The sequence below is a fragment of the Paramisgurnus dabryanus genome, chromosome 21, assembly GCF_030506205.2.
Source record: "Paramisgurnus dabryanus chromosome 21, PD_genome_1.1, whole genome shotgun sequence".
Lineage (NCBI taxonomy): Eukaryota > Metazoa > Chordata > Actinopteri > Cypriniformes > Cobitidae > Paramisgurnus > Paramisgurnus dabryanus.
Genome location: NC_133357.1, coordinates 28,354,792 through 28,373,193, shown reverse-complemented (window position 1 = coordinate 28,373,193; position 18,402 = coordinate 28,354,792). Strand labels below are relative to the sequence as shown.

The window sequence follows — 18,402 nt, the reverse complement described above, 5'->3', positions numbered from 1 at the left end:
GGCTTCGATTGCTGAAGGTATTCCACCAGTGCTGGCCGGTGACTTCTTTATTCGAGGATGCTCGATGCAAAGTTCGTCACAACATGTATGTAGCTTGTCATGTGTGTGGTTTGTAATTTTAAAATATGTGTTCTGCCCATCGAGAGATCCTGTGTGCATCACGTGTCATGTCAAAATAAGTTCCTGCTGCAGACGCGTTTAAAGGGTTTATGATAAAACAGATGCTCGCGTTTGCCAGATACTCGCATAATCTCATGCATAATAGGAGTTTACTGTTAAGGAAGTGTCTGGCGTGTATTTTAGAAACATGAGCGTCTCTTTTATCATAAACGGTTTTGACGCGTGTGCAGCAGGCACTTATTTTGAAAACATGTGATGCACACAGGATCTCTCGACACGCAGGACACATATTTTGGAAAAGGGAACCACACACGTGACAATCTGAACACTTATTTTGAATTAGCGCATCCTCTGATGAGCAGTCACGAGCCGCCACTGTATTCCACCATATTTGTTCCAACCTAAAACAGACAGAGACAGAAAGATATAAAGTGAATATTGTGTAGAACGTAAATTGTAAGCAAGATAATAGACTACCAGTTTGTGTTATAATGCTGATACTAACTGTACAAGGAAGCCAAATGAGCTGTGGTTCTTAATTGGTGTCTTCATTTTGAGTGGGTACAAGAAAATGTGGGTTGAGAACCACTGAGTAATAAAACTTAACATCTTTAACTTAACTTTTTAGTCAGATTGCTACCAAAACTGAAATACAACTGCGAGGAACCTTGAAGTTGTTTTTTAAACCAGGATTCACCCTTTAGCTTCCACATGAAACATGTCCCTTGTATAGCCTTCTTTCACATGAACAGTATAGTTATAGAATTAAGAATATTCTCTCTCAGAGTAGTGCTGAGAAACTGGTCCATTGTACTTACAGACATTTGGTGTATGAACGCTGTCAGGGACTCTTCAGTGGAATGCCGGATAGTCTTCTTCTCAACCCTGTAGATGGCCTGTAAATGATGACAGAATTTTCATTTTTGGGTGAACTATCCCTTTAAGCCCTATTAAAGAAAAAGTATTTCAATATTTTACTATGTTCTTACCTTAACTTAGACGAAATAATACATCCTTTTTTCTATGCATGCAGTTCATCTTTGTACAGCGCGTTATTAATGCATTTAGTCTAGCCCCATTCATTCCTTAGGATCCAAACAGGGGTGAATTTAGAAGCCACCAAGCACTTCCATGTGTTCCCTATTTAAAGACTGTTACATGAGTAGTTACACCAGTAAATCTAGTGGCACTAAATAATTTTTTAAGCTGATAAAAATGAGAACTATATTGTATGGCGGAAGATCACTTAGTTTGCAGCACTTTGACCTCTGGTGCAGTAACATCATCACTCATCACACTGATTTTGAAAAAGATGAGAGAGTTCACAGGAGTGATGTTACTGCACCAGAGGTCAAAGTGCTGCAAACTAAGTGCACTACCGCCATACATTATAGTTCTCATTTTTTAATCCGCTTAAAATATCGTCACCTCTTATTTTGTGCCACCATACTTACTCGTTTAAATACTCATGTAACAGTCTTTAAATAGGGAAAACATGGAAGTGTTTTGTTGCTTCTAAATTCATTCCTGTTTGGATCCTAAGGAATGAATGGGGCTAGACTGAATGCTAACACATTCACGACATGCTGTACACGATGTACTGCACGCATTAAAAAGACAGGGATGTATTATTTTGTCTTAGTTGATGTAAAAACATAGTAAAATATTGAAAAACGGTGTAGTTTTCCTTTAAAGAAAAATGTTTAGGTATAGAGAGATGATATGAGGGCAATAAGAGTAAAAAGCTCACCTCAAAAATGTCTCTGTCAGCTCAAACAGCCGCCACTCAGTTAACTTGTCAGTGACAAAGCTGTCCATTTAAACAGACCTGGAGAAAACATATAGAGGTTAGCAACAATTTGAAGACTTGACCTGCTTCTTTAAATCTCACTACTTCAGCCAGTAGAACACTGTATAATATTATAAGCATGGTGCAGCTGGTAAACATAACTCAAAGCAACGGTTGGTTTTGCCGGTTGTTGATGAGTAACAGCTGTGAGTGATCACAACACGCTTAAGCAGCCACATCACAGGATAATAAGTGAACAGTGTCCCAATGTCAAGCGAGCTAAAGTCCTTACCAGTGCCCGAACCTGTGTACATGATAAACTGATTCACGACCTCGCGAGCTATAGGGAACGAAGAGACACAGGGTACAGTATGTGTGTTTACCGGCGGCGCCATTTTGCGTCTGTCTGCGGCGCCGAGCGCCATGTACATAGTTTTAAATTTACACTTAACGTATTTGTCTCAAATTCGTCGTTAATGTATATACAGACTTCACCATGTGCTGTAATGTACATTAAATTTTACATTCATTTACAGAAATGAGCTACTTTCATGAAAATTGGTTGATATTGGATTTTCAGGTGATATCCTAAATTCATTCAGTTTACGGACGCTCTGAGGTAAAGTGTTCAGACTGCAGACTCAGCAACGATTGTATTTAATTATACAGTACAATCATAACATAGTACTGATATATCTTAATTCCATAATGTCCTTAAACATAACAATATTGCTGGCCATAATCTGAGAAAGTGCGGGATACCTCGAGTGGTCTTATATACGGCGCGGCGCTTCCCGTCCGGTGTTCCCCGTCCGGTGTTCCCCGTCCGGTGTTCCCCGTCTGGTGTTCCCCCTTAACCCCCTTAACGTTGCACGAAGTCATAGCTGCCCTGTACTTATCGTATTTTTACCGGTATTATAACAATGAGATAAGCAACGGGGACATGGACACAGAAAGTTTACGTTACATTGACACTTAAAATACTTGCTTACCTTGAATACACAACGAAGAAGCCCAGGCCAAAACGGATCGAGCGCGCCGCGAACTCCGGTGACAGTTATTTCAATCGACTGTTGTGAGAAAATTCCAGAACAGCGGGGGGCAGGGCGTTAACTCAGAACATGGGTTAACCTTTGAAAAATAACCCAGAAACCCAAACAACCCAGGAATTGGGTCAAAATATTAGCCCTATAACCCAGAAAATGGTTACTCTCTGAAAAAATAACCCATAATTTTAACCCAACACAAATAACCCAGAATATGGGTTGAAGAAATAACCCAGGAGTTTTTAGAGTGCATAACCCAAAAATATCCCACAACAAAACTAAAAGGGTCAAAAAGGATTTAGTAGTGAGTAGCCCCACCATTCTTGTTGATTAGTTCAAAAACTCTTTTCGGAATGCTTGATGCGACTGTTTTCAGGAGGCTTGTGGGAACATTGCTCCATGTGGTGAAGATTGCTTCACGAAGGGCATCTACAGTAGGGAACTGATGTCCGTTTTTGTAAACTTCCCTTGCCTTCCATCCCCAAATGTTCTCAATGGAATGGTCTAAAAGAGTGACGTTATTCTCCTGGAAGAAGCTATTTGTCAGGCAGGCATTGTGAACTCTAGCGTTGTCCTGTTGAAAGACCCAGTCATTACCACACAGACGAGAGCCCACAGTCAGGAGGGATGCCCGCTGCAATATATCCACATAGCCAGCTGCCGTTTGACGCCCCTGCAAGACCTGAAGCTCCATTTTTTTTTCATCTTCCCATTGAAGGAAAAAGCACCCCAGATCATGATGGAGCCTCCTCCACTGTGCCGCGTAGAAAACATCTCCAGTGGGATGTCCTTGTCATGCAAGTAACGTTGGAAGCCATCAGGACCATACAGGTTATATTTTTTCTCGTCAGAGAATAAAACTTTCTTCCACCTTTCAATGTCCCATGTTTGGTGCTCCCTTGCAAATTCCAAACGAGTAAGTTTGTGTTGTGGGAGGAGACGTGGTCTTTAAAGACGCTTTTTGTTTTTGAAGCCCTTCTCTTGCAGATGCAGTCTTATCGTTATTGGGCTGCAGTCAGCATCAATAAGGGTCTTAATTTGGGTTGAGGATCGGCCTGTGACTTCATGAACAGCCTGTCGGATCCTCCGGCTCAGGGCAGGAGACATTTTTTTTTGGGTCAACCACTTGACTTTTGTTTCGTAACTCTCAGGATCTTTTAAGAAATTTAAAATTACTTTCTTACTGCGCCCAACATCAGCAGCTATGGCACGCTGTGAGAGCCCTTGCCTGTGCAGTTCAACAATCCTGCCACGCTCAAAGTAAGACAACCTTTTTGCCTTTGCCATTGCAGTTTGACTGTCTGGAGGACAATGATATGAAAGCCATTTTTTGTGCAGATTTAAACTTCTTAAAGCTATGGGCTTAAACGTTTGCTCAGCTGATAAACAGCCTATTTGAGTTTAAATGCAGTTTTCAATTAATGGCATACTCTATACTTTTTGTCTCTTGCTCCTGTTTCTTCTTTTGAGATTTTAAAGAAGTACTTACAACCTGGTTATGATCCATTAGCGCAAAATGCGAATACTTGTAATGTTTTTCCTGGTCTTAAAATTTTGTTCAGGAGTGTACAAAGGCACATTATGTAGTTTGGGCCACATGCTGGAAAACATGCACCAACTTTAAGGCATTCTTTTCACAGAAGGAAAGCACATTGAACTACATGGGAAATGCATTTAATAAGGCCACACCTATTTATTAAGTCATTCTTGAGAGTCTGCAACTTGGGTAAAAGTTTAACATCTTCCAGACCAAGTACAATTTTCTGAGTAAATTCAAATCTGTTGGTCAGTCCCATGGGATAGCTGAAGTTTAGTGCATAAATCTGTCCAAACATTACAAAGAAGTCATACGTAAGTCTGGAAAGACTGACCCCAATCTTAGTTTTAAAGGTGACAGTTTTTACAGTCAGGAAGTGAACTGTACTTGTCATTTTTTTCTGATGCCAATTTACTCCACCCGAAGGACCCAGACTTGGCATCACATAGGGTGCATCCCACTTCAGGGGCTGTGGCCTTCCAAAAAGTTTGACAATTTAAAGAAAAAGTACAAAGTATGTACATTATGGTCTGAACTGTTGTGGTGTTGTTTTTCTTTTTATATTAACTGCCATGATTTTTCTCTCTCTCTCTTAGGATTGCAAGTGTCCAGTGTTAGGTGTTCGTGCTACTTAAAAAATGAGTTGAAAAATGACATTTATTTTCATTTATTTTTTGAGAATGTGTCACTTTGAAAAATAAATAAAACACTTCACTTTATTGATGTTGTTTGTGCATGCATCTTTACAACAGGAAAAATAAAAAAACAAAATAAATAGGAATATACAGTTTCTTCTATCCTTCTTTTTTGGGTTTGGTTCACCCCTTTTTTAGCTGTGCAGGGAGTCCTATGTGCTCCTGCCAGGGACGGATTGGCAATCTGTGTGTTCTGGAAAAGTCCAGAACGGCCGTTTAACGGAGGGCCGTTGCCTGGACGACGGCAAAAAAAATAACGCAATATGAACAGCCAACAGCAGAGGCACTAATACGATCACTTATATGCTGCTACGTGTAAAAAAACAAACAAGGAAGAAGAGTCGGCCTACTAGCCGTGATTGGTCCACGGATTCCTGGAATTGCAAGATTCTATGTCCGCGAGCTTGAGCATCCACAGCCTGGTCATGATGAGGGACAGGACAGACCGAGTTAACTTCACACCAACAAGAGCTAAGCGCCAGTAGTAGCAGGACACGTGACATTATAATATAATATACAAGATATAAAAATAAATAAAACTTGCGTGAAAATTAACGTAATGCGCAACTACTGTAAGAGAGAGACGTGATGTGTGTGTGTGTGTGTGTGTGTGTGTGTGTGTGTGTGTGTGTGTGCGCGCGTGTAGGAGAGAAAGAGAGGCGCAGGCGCGATTGAACAGTGGAAACGTAAAAACAATACATACTCCGTCATTTTGTTCATATGGGAAATCATTCAAACTGCAAAGTATTTGCTTATATTTGTGTGCAGTCACAATAAAACAAAACATTGTGCTTTTGTCAAACTGTAAACTCTTGTCAAACTGTAACCTACAACTGTCATCTAACCAAAATCACACACATCAAAGCAAAAAATATTTATCCAACCCTGTTTACAAACAGTCTGTGGGTGGACATTCATCGTATTGCATTGGTTTTCATTTCTTTCATTGACTGAGAGATTATAGTGAGCTCACATTTTCTGCTACAATGAAGACTTGAAGGTATTGAATTAAACGGAAAATATCAGGCATACATTGTGACCACACTAAACGTGCTAATATACAAGAAAAGGGGCTAAATAATTGACCAAATATTAGTTTAACCAAAAAATCCTAGCTTGCAATTTCTGTCTGTCTTCTATCAGAGTGCATTTTTTTCTTGTCTTTCATATTTGTGTTTAGTATTGTGAAATTTGGCAAAGACCAGGGGGGTATTGCACAAAAGTAGAATTAAGAAAGCCAGGATAACAGAAAAGGCCCAGCTTAATCCCTTATCTTGCTTTTGTGCAATACCCCTCGGGTGGTTGTTTGTGAAAGCTTTACAGACAAAATTAATATAGGGCCTAGCCATTTTCATTATTTCACATCCATATTAAAAATCAAAGTGTAATATTACATTGACAAAATATTAAATAACGTCTGATAGTCTGACAGTATTGTGGCATAGTATCAGGAAATCATTGTGTCTGTTGCGTACGGCTAGGGGCGATGATGGGCCTATTTGGGAAAAAGTCCAGGGCTGTTTTTTAGCCCCAGTCCGTCCCTGGCTCCTGCTGGAACAAGATGGGTTATCACAAAAACCTGGTAACGTCTCTCAGTGGGACATCATGTAGGCTGTATGCTTTGATTAAATATTTCCACTGGCCACCACTGAGTCCTTCATCTGGTTTCCGACTCAATCAATGGCTTCCATGTCTGTAGTTGTAATAGTAGTAATTATTAATACAATTCACAACAGTGTATTCTTTAAGTGTCAGCCTAAATTACAACATGATAGTGGTGCTAGGTAAAACACCCTTTTTGGTTTTAACGTTTAAATTTAATATTTTTCTGTATGTTTCTAATGGCATTGTGATGTGATTATATGAGGCACAAAGGTGTGGTGCACCTCCAGCGCATGTAGAAAGATGGCTCTGAACCTGGTCTTTCTCATTCCAAAAGCACACTTTTTGATAGAGAGTGCCCTTGAATGATGAGCATTAAAGCACTGCCCTCCCAAACCTTGGACTGGTCTCTTGTAGGGAGTGATGAGGGGGAGTGGGTGCCAGCGGCATGTGTACTCTCTGTCTGCAAGGATAAAGTGGCCTGGAGGAGGATACAGTGACAACATGTACAGTTGGCTGTTGCAGAGAACGTCTCGGTTACATATGTAACCCTCGTTCCCTGAAGGAAGGGAACGGAGACGTCACGTCGTGACCGACGAATTGGGAACCGCTTCGCGGGTGACCTATCTGCTTCGAGAAACCTTTAAAATGCCAATGAACTTGGCATGCAGATAATTGCATCTGCCGGCGCCGCCCCGCCGCACAGGTATTTAATGAGCGGCTGGTGCAGTTATCAAATCAGCTATTTTTTGCTGAGAAAGCTGGACAGAAGGAAAGGGTCCGGCCGATATCAGCAGTGGAACAGCAAACTGTGGCGACGGGACGTGACGTCTCCGTTCCCTTCCTTCAGGGAACGAGGGTTACATATGTAACCGAGACGTTCCCTTTCAGTCGGTCACTACGACGTCACGTCGTGACCGACGAATTGGGAATCCCTACCAAAGCGCCACTGAAGCTGACCCTTCCAGTGCCTGCATAAACCCTCCGACTCTCCTCTTTAAGGGAACGGAAATGGGGTTGAAGCAGAGGCCGGTCACTACTTGTTCCTTAACCCACGATAGTGACTAGGCGAACTGGGAAGCGAACTCGTCAGGCGGGACTAAGATCGCTGCGGAAAGAAAACCCTCTAGGGGTCTACCACTAGGGTGATGGATAAAAAGACACGAGGTCTATAAAAAAATACACTCTCTTAGCAACACTAGAGAGGCGCGGGACGAACTCCGCTAAGGGAAACGTGGTAAATCAGAAACTTTCCACGGAAATACTTCACAAAGAAACCACTAGGGGCGCAATGTGGGCGCTAGCCTCACCCAGATAGTCAAGGATACACCTAGTGAGAGGCTGGCAGCCGATGCTCCGCAACATCGGCCACCAAGCGGTGGAGAAGACAAAAAACATTTTTTGTAACGTTTTTGCCTTGATGGCCTTCCATAATGGTGCGGTTTTTACGCAGCACCAAAAAGAAGGGCTCCAAGCCGACACAGGAGCCGTTCCTCGATGTTCTCACTGATCTGACGAGAGAACTCGAGAGGATACCGGCTCAACACGAACACTATAGAATCTAGTGAACGTATTAGGTGTCGCCCAGCCAACAGCTCTACAAATATCTGAAAGCGAGGAACCACGAGCCAAAGCCCAAGATGAAGCCACGCATCTGGTTGAATGGGCTCTCAACCCAAAAGGGCAAGGAATGCCCTGTTTCTCATAAGCCAGGGCGATTGTGTCTACAATCCAATGAGACATCCTCTGTTTAGTGACAGCTTTCCCTTTCTGCTGACCACCGTAACAGACAGAGAGCTGTTCTGAGGTCCGAAAGCTTTGAATGCGATCCACATACACACGTAGTGCACGCACAGGACATAACAAAGCCATGGCTGGGTCTGCCCGAAAGCAGCGCTTGTAAGCTCACCACCTGATCTCTGAAGGGAGTGGTGGGAACTTTAGGCACGTAGCCCTGCCGGGGTCTCAGTGTAACGCTGGATTCAGCCGGCCCGAACTGAAGGCACGAATCGTTGACCGAAAATGCATGAAGATCCCCTATCCTTTTAATAGAAGCCAATGCGAGGAGCGTCAAAGGTTTAGAAACCTGACGCTCACCGTCCGCAGAGGCTCGAAAGGGCAGTCCTGAAGGGCTTGCAGCACCATGGACAAGTCCCAAGGAGGAATAGAGGGAGGGCGCGAAGGATTCAGCCTCCGTGCACCTCTTAAAAACCTAATGACCAGATCGTGCTGACCCACAGATCTACCGTCTATGGGTACGTGATGCGCGGATATTGCCGCGATATCTACTTTAATGATAAGTGGTGACAGCCTCTTCTCCAAGAGGTGCTGGAGATATAAAAGCACAATACTGATCGAGCATTCCTGGGGGTCCTCTCGTTGAGAAGTAATGAGTATCCCAAAGATACCCGGAGGTCTACTATTTCCGGTTAGAATTCAAAGTGCAGATCAATGCACACTCTAAGGGCTAAAATTGCCCACAACCCATTGCGTGCAGGAGGGAGGAGCAACCACACTGACCCTCTTGGTATTTGTACTAATACTGTGGCTGTACAAATGTTAACTTTATTAGTCCAACGAAAGAAACATGGTTACTACACTTTTACACTAGTAAAAGCATGGTTCATTTTCATCTGGGTATTTTTGATTTATATACATAAGCATACAATTAAGTATAAAATACGTTTTTACAACAGTTATACTATAAACGTTAAATATTTTGACTTTAAAATAAGTAGCTTTCTTTACACACATTGACATGAACGTCAGAACCACCCGCCTCCCAAACGACCTGCGTTTGGGTCTAATGACGCTCTGCTTCACTCCTCAACTTGGTAGAACACATTGTAAAATGTATTGATGCGAAAAAAAGATGGGAATAGTAATTAAATTTATATTGGACATAAGTTATAAGAATGAATGAAATATTGTTAACAGTCTGGTGTGCGTAACTAGGCAACCACGTTTTAGTTCACGTTGCATGATGTCATCGAAGTATGTCCCAGAACGTGCATACTCTTTTGCTACACACTCAAAAGTATTTACATTATCCTCACAAAAACAGTACATTCTTTTAGGTCGTATTACAAGTAGGCGAATTGGGACTCAGCAAGAGACTCAGATGATGTTGCAGCAGCTCCGTGTCCTGTGTCTTTTATTGACTCTTTATCTCCCCTAACCAGGTATGAGATGAGTAATTGTAATTAAATACACTTTATATATGTAAAAGCTGTGGTAAATGGCAAGTGTCATTGTGTAAAGTGTATTAATTGTTCAAATATACGTGTCTAAAGGTTCGTTCAAGTTAACATGCGTGTGTGTCACGTGTACCACTGATGAAAGTGTGATTACTGATTTCAGAGACCATATATGGTCATATAAATGTGAAGTGTATAAATGTGAAACTCAATGTAAATTAATACTATATTGATGTTTGAGAACTAATTTAATAGTTATGTTACAGATGACAGTGTTTTAAGAGAGGGAATCTGTTGGTTCGTATGAGAAAGTGTAATATTTGTTTGTGTGTGTAATATGTGTGTTTGGCTGACATGTTATAATTCTTGAGCTAGCTTAAAAAGTTTGAGAGTTAAAGACTTATTAAATTATACATATATTTAAAATGTTGAGACATAGTATTATATGTGAATATTATATGCAAAATACAGTACATGGTACTATTAATGTTTATTGTAATTCAAGTATGTGAGTAATTCTGTTTTCTTTTGGAATATGGTGATTTCTCTAAACAGATAATCTGTTGTTATATATCTTTCATTGATATATGAGAATGCATAAATATTTGCATTAATGTGAGACAATACAGAGACTCATATGATGATACCAACAGATTCCCTTTCTTAAAACACGGTCATCCGTAACATAACTATTAAATTAGTCCTGATGTTCACAAACAGCCTGCAGAATCATTGAAGAAAATAATTTCCTGTTTATGTAGCAGTGACCAACAGGGCCGCTTGGTGGTTTGCGGACGTGGCAGCCGTCGATTTCTCCAGCAGCTTTCAAGGAAGCTCTCTGTCTAGTCAGCCCTGCAAATCCATGGCAAACAGCCCAAAGTGTTCAGGGGTCTTCAGGAAAGTAATTACTTTGTGGCAAAAGGCCACCACCTCTTCAGTGACTCAGTGAACAATGCAGTGAACTGTCATCCGCTTGTCTGTTCTTGCGGCAGTGCATGAAGTTCAGCATGCTTATATACTATATGATGAACAACATTCAAAACTCTGCGACTTACTGACTTTGAATGCATGTGCATGATAGAAGTTCCACATGAACTTTTATCAAGCAAATGTTTATGTTCAGTAATTGCACTTTAATGGCAATGAAAATAACTTATTTATTTAAAAACATGACAACAAACAGACACTCTAAACACACATTATTTTATGTTTACTGTTAGCTTGTTTAAAGGCAGATGCTGACAAGTGTGTGTTGTGTATGTGAAAATAAAGACACAGTTTACTGTCAGAAAATTACACGTTATGTGATGTTAATGTACCCATTGTAGGACTGAGATAGGATAGCTTTACCCAGGTTATATAAGCAGAACAATGAGACTTTCAATGAGACATTTCTGAAAGCTTACATTTCTGCATACTTATTACATATATTGTGTTACACTGCAACACTATTAGGCTATGGCCTTGGAAGGCTGCAGCCCCTGAATTGGGATGCACTCATAGTCGCGCCCAGACATGGATTGTGTTTTGTAAAATGAATTAGGTTACTATGTTGCAATGCATACAGAATCTGTTTTTTGAGTGCCGTGACTATTAGTGTAAATTAATACACAAACCATTAAAGCAAATTAAACTTACACTTTAAAAAATTAGCTGTAATTATGCAGCTGGTTGCCAGTAACTTTCTGTAGAAGATAAAGACTGAAAATTTGACGTGTTTATTTAACATTGAACAAACTGTTGCCAGTAAATAACATAAATGTAAAATCTACAGTAAGTTACTGGCAGCTAGTTGCCAGTAATACCCTGTAATACTGTAATTTCTACAGACATTTTTTACAGTGTACGGCCTTGGACTAAAGCAGGATCATTCAGACATGGAGTAGTTTTTCGTTCAGCATTCTTGGCTCAATCAAATGTCCCAAGACAAAACTAATGAGTACCTGTCAGAAGAGTTCAAATTTCAGGTGTCAAACATCGACCTCTCCATTCATTCAAAGCAAGCTGTTTTCTAATCCTGAAGGTAATGACTGTTGATGCCCTTAGGGTGGTGTAACCCGTTTCTCTCCTTTTTAATGAATTAGCTAGTAAACAAGCAAATCCTTGCAGAGTCAGGAATATTTACTCTGCTTAGTTCAGACATGTCTGTAATTGTGGACAGAGGCTTTTCGAATGCCCTTTAATGTGTATATGCCTTCATTCCTCTCTGTGAAAGCACTATTAATTTCTCTCACTTAGTTTTATTGTATTTATTTGTGCTATTGCTCATAATTCTTGTTTATTAAGGTTACAGGGGTTAAAACCAATATTCACGCCAATATTTGATTTTAGTGCTTTTACTTTGTCAAAAACAAACCAACAAAAGCTTAGCATTGAGCTCAGTTTTTTATAGCCTACTGTGTTGTTACTTTGAATTTGAACAGACCATGTGCTAAAGTATGCTTCGGGTGTGTGGCTGTGCACCTGTGTGTGCACGTAGTCGAGTCATACAAGTTTATAATATTTATTTTTAAAACAGTTTCGTCAATGTCAAACTTAATTTATATAGTATATCTGGTTAGGGGGGCAGTGGGTTGTCTTTTTAGGGGTGACCCCACTTTACACTATTTCACTAATACACATCTGATCACCCATTACTCAAACACTACATATATTTTTTAAAGAGCTTATATATATATATATATATATATATATAATATGTTATTTTCCTCACTGTATATATGTGTGTGTGTGTGTGTGTGTGTGTGCGTGCGTATGTATGTATGTGTGTGAATATATATATATATATATATATATATATATATATATATATATATATATATATATATATATATATAGAGGGAGGAAAATAAGTATTTGAACACCCTGCTATTTTGCAAGTTCTCCCACTTAGAAATCATGGAGGGGTCTGAAATTGTCATCGTAGGTGAGAGACATAATCTAAAAAAAAAACCAGAAATCACAATGTATGATTTTTTTTAACTATTTATTTGTATGATACAGCTGCAAATAAGTATTTGAACACCTGTCTATCAGCTAGAATTCTGACCCTCAAGGACCTGTTAGTCTACCTTTAAAATGTCTACCTCCACTCCATTCATTATCCTAAATTGATTCACCAATTTGAGGTTGTTAGCTGCATAAAGACACATGTCCACCACATACAATCAGTAAGAATCTAACTACTAACATGGCCAAGACCAAAGAGCTGTCCAAAGACACTAGAGACAAAATTGTACACCTCCACAAGAAAGGGCTATGGGGAAATTGCCAAGCAGCTTGGTGAAAAAATGTCCACTGTTGGAGCAATCATTAGAAAATGGAAGAAGCTAAACATGACTGTCAATCTCCCTCAGACTGGGGCTCCATGCAGGATCTCACCTTGTGGGGTCTCAATGATCCTAAAAAAGATGAGAAATCAGCCCAGAACTACACCAGGAGCTGGTCAATGACCTGAAAAGAGCTGGGACCACCGTCTCCAAGGTTACTGTTGGTAATACACTAAGACGTCATGGTTTGAAATCATGCATGGCAAGGAAGGTTCTCCTGCTTAAACCAGCACATGTCCAGGACCATCTTAAGTTTGCCAATGACCATTTGGATGATCCAGAGGAGTCATGGTAGAAAGTCATGTGGTCAGATGAGGCCAAAATATAACTTTTTGGTCATAATTCTACTAAACGTGTTTGGAAGAAGAAGAATGAGGAGTACCATCCCAAGAATACCATCCCTACTGTGAAGCATGGGGGTGGTAGCATCATGCTTTGGGGGTGTTTTTCTGCACGTGGGACAGGGCAACTGCACTGTATTAAGGAGAGGATGATTCCAACATGACAAAGACATGAAGCACAGGCATAACCAAGAGGTGGTTAGAAGCATATTAAGGTTCTGCCGTGGCCTAGCCAGTCTCCAGACCTAATTCCAATAGAGACTCTTTGAAGGGAGCTCAAACTCCGTGTTTTTCAGTGACAGGCCAGAAACCTGACTGATGTAGAGAAGATCTGTGTGGAGGAGTGGGCCAAAATCACTCTTGCAGTGTGTGCAAACCTGGTGAAAAACTACAGGAAACATTTGACTTCTGTAATTGCAAACAAAGGCTACTGTACCAAATATTAACCATGATTTTCTCAGGTGTTTAAATACTTATTTGCAGCTGTATCATAAAACAAATAAATAGTTAAAAAATCATACATTGTGATTTCTGGATTTTTTTTAGATTATGTCTCTCACAGTGGACATGCACCTACGATGACAATTTCAGACCCCTCCATGATTTCTAAGTGGGAGAACTTGCAAAATAGCAGGGTGTTCGAATACTTATTTTCCTCACTGTGTGTATATATATAGATAGATAGATAAAATACACACGGTTTTTAAAATGGGAATTATAAGGACTATAACACTAATGCACAGTTTGATTTTATCTGAAAAGCTGGCCTACTGGCTAAAAGGTGTGCGAAAGTATGTTACGTTTATTCAGATCCAAATCTAAGGTATGGATAAAGCACGCGCAAGTGAGAGATTTGCGAGTATGCAAACAAAATAATATTTGCGTGCATCCTCGCGAGGGCACATATACTGTAGGCTACTTCATGAGCGAAACTCTACGGGAAAGCGCGGACAAATGCAGCCACAAGTGCTGGAATGAGCGCTCGCTTGACTCTCTCTGTGCTCTCGTAACGCACAACATTCACTCGATGATCAAGGTTACTTTAAAGACTTTGTGCTTTACACAGCAGCGTAACGAGCCAACACCAGGCCCCTAAGCAGGATTATCAAGGCGGGCCCTTTACTACAGCACGTGATGACGCAATGTCCACAAGCAGGCTACAATGAATAGGACAGGACAGAGTCATAGAGACATTAGATGACTGACAAAATCAGAAATAGCCTACGCGCACCACAACAAAAACATAACACTGGTGACAGCGCACCATAACATATGAAAAAACACTGCTGGTGACAGCACACTATAACATATTGTTACTCACTGCTATGACTACACACACATACACCTAGGTCTAAATACATAAAAAAGATTCTCACTTACATTATAGGCTATAGTGTTACATTATAATCACATTATAATTTGTAGAGGAATTTTCTGGGCTTCAGTTCTGGATGGCATGATGCACCAACCCAGTCTCACGGCAAGTCGTGTTATAGTAACGAAAATTTTGATTAATTTATTCGTGTTTGATGACACGAATTTCCGCTGTTTTTCGTGTCTCTGGAGACGAATGTCTTTTTCGTCCTTCCCAGCACGAATTTCTATCAATGGCTGTTCGTGTCTGTGGCACGACTTTCTTTATCGTGTCATTTTATATTTTGTTTTCTCATCGTTGTTTTCTATTTTTTGACCATTGTCGCTTGGGGTTTGGGTTAAAATCACTTTCTGCGACTTCCTAACCCAAACCCCAGCTCTAACCCCAACTCCAGGCGAGAATAGTTTTAAAAGTGGACGAAAAACATGTAGAAACCAATGCAAAAAATAACATCCTAACGCAAACCCCGGATCTAACCCTAATTCCAAGCGACAATGATTTAAAAATAGGAAACAACGATGAGAAAACAAAATATAAAATGACACGATAAAGAAAGTCGTGCCACAGACACGAACAGCCATTGATAGAAATTCGTGCTGGGAAGGACGAAAAAGACATTCGTCTCCAGAGACACGGAAAACAGTTATCGTTTCTTGTTTGTGCTAAGAAACCAAAAGATATAAACCAGCCGATTTCAAACGTGCACAGAAACTCTGGGCAGTGATTGGTTGGGATCTATCGCTAGTGGTGATTTCATTGGGCGATGGCTTGTTCGACTTTATGCGCCGCAAGACTTGACAGCCGGGTGACGTCAAACTACCGCGAGAGTGATTCGCAAAACCATACGGAGGAGTTTGCTTTTAAATCGCTCTCGCAGAACTTTGACGTCATTCAGCTGCCGGTTCTTGTGGTGCCGCATTAAGTCGAACAAGCCTATTGAAAACCCGTGAGAAAGCCTGGGAACATTATATGTTTAATAATGTGGACATTAACAATCATGTTATATGCCTTTCGGAATTTTGAAAGTAGGCAAAAATTCTATTAAGGTTCTGAGCCTGTTGATCGCCAACTAGTAGTAAAATCATCACAGATCCATTGATTTTGGTTGGATTTTTATATTTTTTTTCTGTGTAATGAGTATACTGTTTGGTGAAAAGAATGATATATTGACTGATGTCATTACATGGGGGAATAGTTGATTGCCAATGAAGTAAAGATGAAAATATTGGAAAAAAGTGAAAAAACGCCTACTTTTTTGTATTAAATTGATGCAAAATTATGCAGAAATGTGTTTTAAGAGTTATTTTTTCAGTGGATGTTGTCAGCACATGTGTTCTGTGTATCTGGAATGCATTTATTGACAGCTTACCCAACCCATTGAGAATTTGAGGAAAAAAATTATTTTTTACAATTTTCTGATAAAAATAAAGGGTGCATACACTAAAATGGCCACAATTTTTTTTCGCGATATTTCCGGCAGAGCAGACCCTCCACTTATTGGTTCTTGGGGTCAAAGTTAACAGAAAAAAATACTAATAAAAAGTATGGCAGACCATGTCAGGTTCAACCCATTTTATTGAGGTTTTGAGACTTTGGCTCCCAGACTATATGTAAAACTATAGATATTTACACAATGTGACAATATCAGCATTTTCATAGGGGCTTTTTACATCTGGTCACTTCATGCGTTTTCTCTGATTGGATAGCTGTCTGATCGTAAAAAGACTAAGTATAAATGCCCTCTGAAACGTTTTTGAGACGGATTTTAATCTGATCGCTCAAGCCACTTTAGGAGGTTGTCTGGGACACATTTCAAATGAAGCTTGACAAGTGTAAATACATACGGTTGATGAAACCATATATGTCAGCACATAACTCCACCCAAAGTTAAGCACGCCACCCGGATATTAGCCAACAAAGAGCCAAACAAACAAAGATGACACGCTTGCGGGTAAAAAGCTTCCTAGAACCAATAAAAGAGTCTAATGACAAACCCAAATGATATTAAACAAAGAAATAAAACTTTGAGAGAGAGTGAACGCTTTTCTCCGTCATGGACCTGTACGATAAATAATCATCGTGCCGTCACTCTCCTGCTGCTCTGTACTGCTCCATCCAGGTAAATAGTAATGAGTTCCAATAAAATCCCTCCCTCCACCAACTCTTAAATTAACTCTTTCACCGCCAGCGTTTTTAAAAAAAGTTGCCAGCCAGCGCCAGCGTTTTTCATGATTTTCACCAAAGTTTAATGCCTTCCAGAAAATGTTCTTCTTTAAATAAATAAACATACAATATACCAAATGAAAGAACAGACCCTCTGCTTTCAAACAAAAAAAACCGTTTCATCCTACCTTTAGTGGTTCTTTTGCAATCAGCTTTTGAATATGGGTAGGTTTTTGCAAAAACACCATATTTTGAGCAAAAAGCAAAAATAATTCCATATTTGTGACGGACTTTTCATAGAGATCCCATTCAGAGCGATCTTTAAAACAGACACGGACATGCAGCAGCTTGCCATAGGGCAATACTTCCGGTTTTAAAAAGTTGCGGAAGGGCGCCACCTGGTGGATAATAGCGGTATTGCGGAAAGACGGAAAATCTCGTCATTGGCGGGGAAGCGTTTTCTCTTAATTGACGAGATATCTCGTCAATGGCGGGGAAAGAGTTAAGATTTTGGGAAAAATACTGTAGTTTCTTATTGTGTTATCATGTTTTTATTGTGTTGTATTGTGCTACTAAGCTGTATTTTTTGTTATGAAGGCAAACAAACCAACTGCAGTGTGATAATTGGAGTGCACAATTAATCTTCAATACTTTCATTCTTTAGAAACACTATTTGAGCACTTTAAATTACTTTTAAACTTCTTTTTTCCCCATTTTTATTGAAAATAAATGCCTTTTTAATGTTATATGTAAAAATGGAGAAGAGCGAAGTTGGCAAACGTCTAATTTAAACCATCGACATTACATCGAAATTCATCCCCACGAGCCATACGCTCTACAGCCTGCGCCACTGAAACCATTGATGTCAGCTGTATAGTTTTCAAACGCAACTCCAGTTTCATGTTACTCCAGTTCCATGTTTTTTGGTTAGCACCACTGATCTATAAATGACTGGATTGAGCATTAATGTAACAGCAAGAAGTGAAACCAACAGAAGTAAGGGTGTCATTGACTTAAATTGTTTCAAATTCATGATCTAAATTCACCCGTTTTGCAGCGTATCAGTCACACAAGATTAATTTTTAAAATATGTGTACTTACTTAAATTAATTATTACTTCTGATGTTAATTCCAATGTTTATGTTTCACTTGGGGAGGATAAGAGATTTATAGAAAAAATTAAGGTGAGTGTCTGCTGCATTTAGTTA

The 18,402-nt window shown here is 39.9% G+C and overlaps 1 protein-coding gene and 1 long non-coding RNA gene across 2 annotated transcripts in view; one reads left to right on the top strand and one right to left on the bottom strand.

Moving 5' to 3' along the window:
* Positions 1 to 18,402, top strand: part of LOC135775928 (alpha-2,8-sialyltransferase 8F-like) — a 1,056,838-nt gene that overhangs the window by 840,172 nt on the left and 198,264 nt on the right. The gene's annotated exons all lie outside the window — the stretch shown is intronic.
* LOC135776127 (uncharacterized) lies at positions 379 to 3,023 on the bottom strand. The gene is made up of 4 exons (XR_010544051.1): positions 2,902 to 3,023; positions 1,871 to 1,948; positions 939 to 1,016; positions 379 to 521 (listed from the first exon to the last, which is right to left on the bottom strand). It is a non-coding gene; the product is annotated as an uncharacterized lncRNA (long non-coding RNA).